Source organism: Halictus rubicundus, chromosome 3 (genome assembly GCF_050948215.1).
Source record: "Halictus rubicundus isolate RS-2024b chromosome 3, iyHalRubi1_principal, whole genome shotgun sequence".
NCBI classification, from domain to species: Eukaryota; Metazoa; Arthropoda; class Insecta; order Hymenoptera; family Halictidae; genus Halictus; species Halictus rubicundus.
Genome location: NC_135151.1, coordinates 18,375,234 through 18,381,233, shown reverse-complemented (window position 1 = coordinate 18,381,233; position 6,000 = coordinate 18,375,234). Strand labels below are relative to the sequence as shown.

At 40.4% G+C, this 6,000-nt stretch overlaps 3 non-coding genes across 3 annotated transcripts; 1 reads left to right on the top strand and 2 right to left on the bottom strand.

Annotated features, from left to right (window-relative positions):
- Nucleotides 1-3,008: 3,008 nt before the first annotated feature.
- Trnaa-ugc (transfer RNA alanine (anticodon UGC)) lies at nucleotides 3,009-3,080 on the bottom strand. Its single transcript has one exon. It is a non-coding gene; the product is annotated as a tRNA-Ala (tRNA).
- Nucleotides 3,081-3,514: 434 nt separating this feature from the next.
- On the top strand, nucleotides 3,515-3,586 carry Trnaq-cug (transfer RNA glutamine (anticodon CUG)). Its single transcript has one exon. It is a non-coding gene; the product is annotated as a tRNA-Gln (tRNA).
- Nucleotides 3,587-4,108: 522 nt separating this feature from the next.
- Nucleotides 4,109-4,188, bottom strand: Trnal-uag (transfer RNA leucine (anticodon UAG)). The gene has a single exon. It is a non-coding gene; the product is annotated as a tRNA-Leu (tRNA).
- Between the last annotated feature and the right edge of the window lie 1,812 nt (nucleotides 4,189-6,000).

Sequence of the window (6,000 nt, the reverse complement as noted above, 5' to 3'; positions counted from 1 at the left end):
ACACCCGACTGACTTTTTGTTTTAAATCCTTTTCCTCTCTCTCTCTCTCTCTCTCTCTCTTTCTCGTCCTCGGCATTCAGCTCGTTCCCGGTTGTTCCCTGGTACCCTCCGCCTGAACGAACAGTGGTACGCGCGTACCCGGGGCGGGTGCGAGCATCGAATTAACGCGTAATTTCTTCGAGAAGACTTATCACGCGAAGTGAAGCCCGACGTGACGGGAATACCTCCCCGGCCCCGGAGAAACGAATTTATGGAACGACGACGAGGCATTTTCTCTATTGTCTACTCCCCCGTGGCAGACACCTCCGCGCATCGAGTAGCATGTCCGCCCGCGAGGGAGAACGGAACCGTCCCGGTTCAATTGGACATTTAAATTCAGCCGGAAGTGTCGATGTTCCAACGCGAAAAGAAATCCAGCCAGCGTCGCCCCGACGCGGTTCTGCTTTTATGCTGGGAACCGCTCGGACACTCCGCGTCCGCCAAAGGAGATTCGTAAATAAAATTTTCGCGAGGGTGACAAAATGGTCATACGCTCCACTGCTGACCCTATCCGGGTCAAAACTCGATATCTATGCGACGAGATTCTCTCTTTTCTTTTTTTATGTTGTTTTCACGTAGTTACCGCTGCTTTCGGGGACAGAATAACATAGATATGGGATTGCCGGACAGAATATTATAACGGTTCGCTGACAGGGGATCCGAGACGGTGTTTTTCCTTCGGAGTGGGAGTAACCCAACTGGTTTGGCCGGCTCTATTAGATTCCAAAGTGTATCCCGAATTCGCGAACCGAACTGTGTGCCTTTGGCCTCTAATTTTCTCGGAATTACTCTTCAAAGCATTCCGCTGAAATATCGTTAGAAATGGGATTAAGTGCAATATGCACTCTCGAATCCGAATTAATTTCAACATCCGCGTTTCAGAAGCAATGATGTTCTACAACAATTATATCCATGTATTCGACGCATCGAGAAATCGGTGTTCCGCGAGTCTCCGGAGATGCACTCTATTGTTGGAATTCTAGACAAAAGTTATATTCATCTCTCTTCCCTTTCATTGCGGTCGTGAAGACTCCACGATGCGGAACTTGCACGAGTGCGGAAAACTATTGGCCATTTTGAGGAATTGGGTGTCCCAGAAAAGGTGCCAGATCTTTAAAATTTTCAAAAATGGCAGAGTATTGAAAATGAAAAAAAGAATCGGTCTAAACAGACCTAAGAATTGCCAGCTCTACAATTTTTGAGGATTAAAAGAGGATTTGAAGAGCGACAAATTTCTGGCAACGCCAGAATTTCGCTTTGGATGATCTTTTTGTGTCGCAGTCGGAAACCTGTTGTACAAACGACGAAGATCGCCGCATTTTTTCGTTCCTCGAGACGCATCGTGCGCGAATGCCAAACAGCTTTTACGTAACGCGCACGCGCGCGCGCGCGACGCCTGACTTTGCATAGGAAATAATAAGAGTTTTCTTGTCGCGGGAACAATGGAAAAGAACGCGCGACGGTGAACCGTATCTTTTTTCGCGATCGACTGTCTTTCCCTCGTTCCGCGGCGAACATTAAACGGTCACGTTTACCTCCGATCAATCAAGGCCTTTATCCACAACGGCGTACGTTTCTTGCAGCGCGGCGTACAACTCATCGGCGTTCTATTACGTTAGGCCTGAGCTATGCCCCGGCCTACTGCGTCGTTTCCATCGTCGATGATTAATTCTCTCTCTCTTCGACCGCGACGGTGCGCGCGTACCCTGCGGGGAGAAAGAACGAGCGTTGGGAGAGAGAGAAGAAAAAAAAAGGAGCCTGTCACAGGATATTTCGCGCGATTATTCTCTCCGCGTTTTCGTTGCGAATAGAAACCGAGGTGTGTGTGTGTGTGTGTGTTTGTGTTTGTGTGTGTGTCTTTCTGGCCGCGCGATGAGCACGGCAATTCAAATGATACCATCTTTCTCCCAGCCGGCGACGACAACCTCGGGGCCGCTTTTCACTGCGATATACGGAACTTTTGCATATGACGAATCGGGGACTATTACCATTCAATCTCTCTCTCTGCTTGGCTTCGTTTGCATCCTATCATCTCCGCTGTGTGTTTCGTTTTCCATATACGGTCACGGCCATCGTTCAACTAAGTTGTGCATCATCGACTTTTATCGTAGTCCTCCCCTCTTCTTTTCTCCCCCTCCCCCTCCGCCAACGGGGGTTCTCTTTCTTTTTCGTGTTTCTATAAACCGCTGTTTCGCGATACGCCGTTGTGTCGATATTGTGGTCATCGATCACAACGCACGGTACTCCTGCTTTTAGAAAACATTGCTGCGAACACCACCCGAGTTGCGTGTAATGTTACCGTCTATGCAGGATGAAATTTCTATTCGAAATGAGGTAACAAGTAATCGTTTGAAATGAATTATTTCGAGTGATTTGTTATTTCTAGTCTTTAATTCGAATGAATTAGTTTCAAGGGCTTTGTTATTTCTAGTCTTTAATTCAAACGAATTATTTTTATATACTTGACTCGAATAAAATTTTATTGAACTAGATTCATCAATTAGCCGAGTTGTACAATAGTAACTTTAACTGAAGAATGTATATGACATACTTTACGATAGAATTGGAGAGTGTTTCAGACTTTAACACTTTCACTGCCAAACTAGAAACCTCAAAAACTCCATAAAATCAAAGTAAGTTATTTAACGAAATAAAAATTGAAAAAATTGAATGTATCGTATTTTCTAGTCCTCCAACTTTTTTGCGTTTTACAGATCCTAATCAAATTTGGTACAATGAATATAGTAACGTAAAAATTCATTTTAGAACCGGGACAAATAATTCCGTCACCCATATGTATACGGGTGACATGGCAGTCAACGTGTTAATAGAGAAAATGTGATACACGAAGCAACGTCAAACACGTGCAAACAACAACAATACACCGCAAACTATGCGATTGCAGCGTTACGAGAGAATTTGAAGTGGAGAGGAAAAAAAATAAAATGATTTTGAAAAAGAAAAAAAATTGGAGATGCCGGGGATCGAACCCGGGGCCTTTCACATGCAAAGCGAACGCTCTACCACTGAGCTACATCCCCTTTTGTGATGGACGGTTATAGATTAAAGTCCCTCCGCGTCCCTTTATTATTGATTTTTTCACATTTCTTTGTTTATATCGATCAAAGTTGGAAACACTTAACTGAACATAGTTGGGATTTAGTATGGAAGAAATTAATCCTACTTAGAACAACGTATGCGTGCCTGTGTCGTTTCTACATCAGCGCACTAAATCTCGATCGATTACAGAACTGATTTGGTTAATTAAAAATATATTATCAAAAATATCATCTTATCTTATCTCATCTTATCAACAATATCAATACTCATACTGGTTTTGCCTGAAGTTCTTTTGTATGTTTGGCTTTGGCCTAATTTGGTGCGACAACTAACTCCTAATTTCTCTGTTTCTGTTGTGACATAGTTTGTTTATGACGACACCAGTTTACAGTAATGTTTACCAAATATCCTTGAAGGTCCTATGGTGTAATGGTTAGCACTCTGGACTCTGAATCCAGCGATCCGAGTTCAAATCTCGGTGGGACCTTGTATTTTTGGAGTTTGTTAAACAATATTTTTAGTCGGGTCTGTAAACTCGAACCGCCACTTTTCTATTTTTTCACATCCGCTTTATTCGAAAGATAGTGCGCAATGTGGAATACTTTTGCATAAGCAGTAAGTCAAATGACAAAAAATACATAAATTTATATTTAATACAATACTATACCACTTAAAATATTAGTGATAATTACACACATTCGATTCTACACACATATGTGCAAGCATTGCGTGTTCTGTTTACACTACACTGCATTGTAAACATTGCATAAATTCGATACATCTTTAGTTTACTCTAAAAAAGTTAACAACAGCATCATTAACATTAATATCTATATGTATAATAGACATTATTTTGTACAGAATATCGATGTTGACTCGCAAACAAAAATGTATCAGAAAATCGATATTTCAGAGGTGTAAACAATTTTTTAATTTACAATACTTATGGTGTAGTTGGTGAACGCTTCGTAGAAAACAAATTGCCGAGAAAAAAGTAGAAAAAAAAATTTGACAGCGGTGGGATTCGAACCCACGCCCTTACGGACTGGTGCCTAAAACCAGCGCCTTAGACCGCTCGGCCACGCTGCCTTCGGCTATGTGTCTCTCTAAACTGATATAAAGCCGTGCTGTCACCGCACGTATCGTGGATCGTTATTTCATTCATGAATCATGCGTATATCTCACATCGCATTGCATTCGAATCGTACATATTACCGTCTCCGTTACACGAATTTCTCAATTTTTCTTACTTTTCGCCAACTTCCCTAACAACTCGCGCGCAAATTACGCAATAAATCAGGACAAAATCATGTTGCCATTAAATCCGCAGAAACTCGATACGGAAGGAAAGAAAAATGAGCCGTTTATTTTGAAAGTGGCCTAAGTCCACTTAAATTAACGTATTTAGGGGTTTGTGTTTCAGTAAAATTAAAAATATAGGATACCAATGTGTCATACTGCTAAGTGTATCTAAAAGAGCTAAATTTACAGTTCCTATTAAAATAATAACAATTATTAAGTGAATAATATGTGTTTTCTTACCAGAGGTGGAGTTAAGCCACTTTCAAAGTTGACAACCAGATTCATTATAAAATATGAAAGAGCCCAAGTCCATACGACATAATTTAAAAAGCTTCAAATTAAAAAAACAATACTCAATTTACTTCATATATCTTTACAACACTTCAAAAACACAATGTATGCAATTCAGCACATTTTCTAACTACATAAATTACATAAAAATTTTCTGCTTGTCTACATTTTGTGTATGGGGAAGGGATTTGAAGGAGTCATGGTGCTCCGGTGATATGCATCGTAGTAAGTCCATCATGTCCTTGTATCTCGCTGTTGTAATTCGTCTTATATTTTTATAAAGTGGTATCAATACAATATTTTCGAACTTTCTTGGTCTACCCCGACGTGCTAATAAATCCGGGATTTTAAACTTTGCATACTCATCCATTGATATCTTACAGAAAATTTTATATGGTTCATCTCTCAAAAAACGCATCCAGCATATTTTTCACCAATATATTGTTTCTCCGTTAGAATTCTTTACCCTTTTAAAAATTGCGTCCTCCAAAAATTTTGTTCATATCAAACCCTCTTGTTTCATTTCAGCATTTTTTTTTAATGGATTGGACTTAAGCCACTTTCAAAGTGATAGTTTTAATTATTGAACTAACCGCGACAACTCGTGTGTCCAAAATTGTATACTCCGAATATAGTTAACCGCAAATGTTGTTTATGACATCTAACTTGAAGTTGTACACGTAACTACGGGCAACAAAAAACAATTGACAAATGGACTTAAGCCACTTTCAAAGTGACAATTTTAATTATTGAACTAACCGCGACAACTTGTGTGTCCAAAATTGTATACTCCGAATATAGTTAACCGCAAATGTTGTTTATGACATCTAACTTGAAATTGTACACGTAACTACGGGCAACAAAAAATAATTGACAAATGGACTTAAGCCACTTTCAAAGTGACAATTTTAATTATTGAACTAACCGCGACAACTCGTGTGTCCCAAAATTGTATACTCCGAATATAGTTAACCGCAAATGTTGTTTATGACATCTAACTTGAAGTTGTACACGTAACTACGGGCAACAAAAAATAATTGACAAATGGACTTAGGCCACTTTCGAAATAAACGGCTCAAATGTTTTTCGATCGAGTTTCTCGCTGAAAAATCTCTTTCCATATAATAGCTATTACAGGTTTGGATTATAGAGGCGAGGGGGATAAAGCCAACAAAATTACCGGGGACTACGGTACCCGCAACAACAGTGCGTACATCATTATGATCTTGGATCTCTTCTCTTCCCTCCTTTGCTTTCCCCTGCCGCGTCGCGCCGCCGGTAGCGACGTGTCACGCGATAACATCTCAA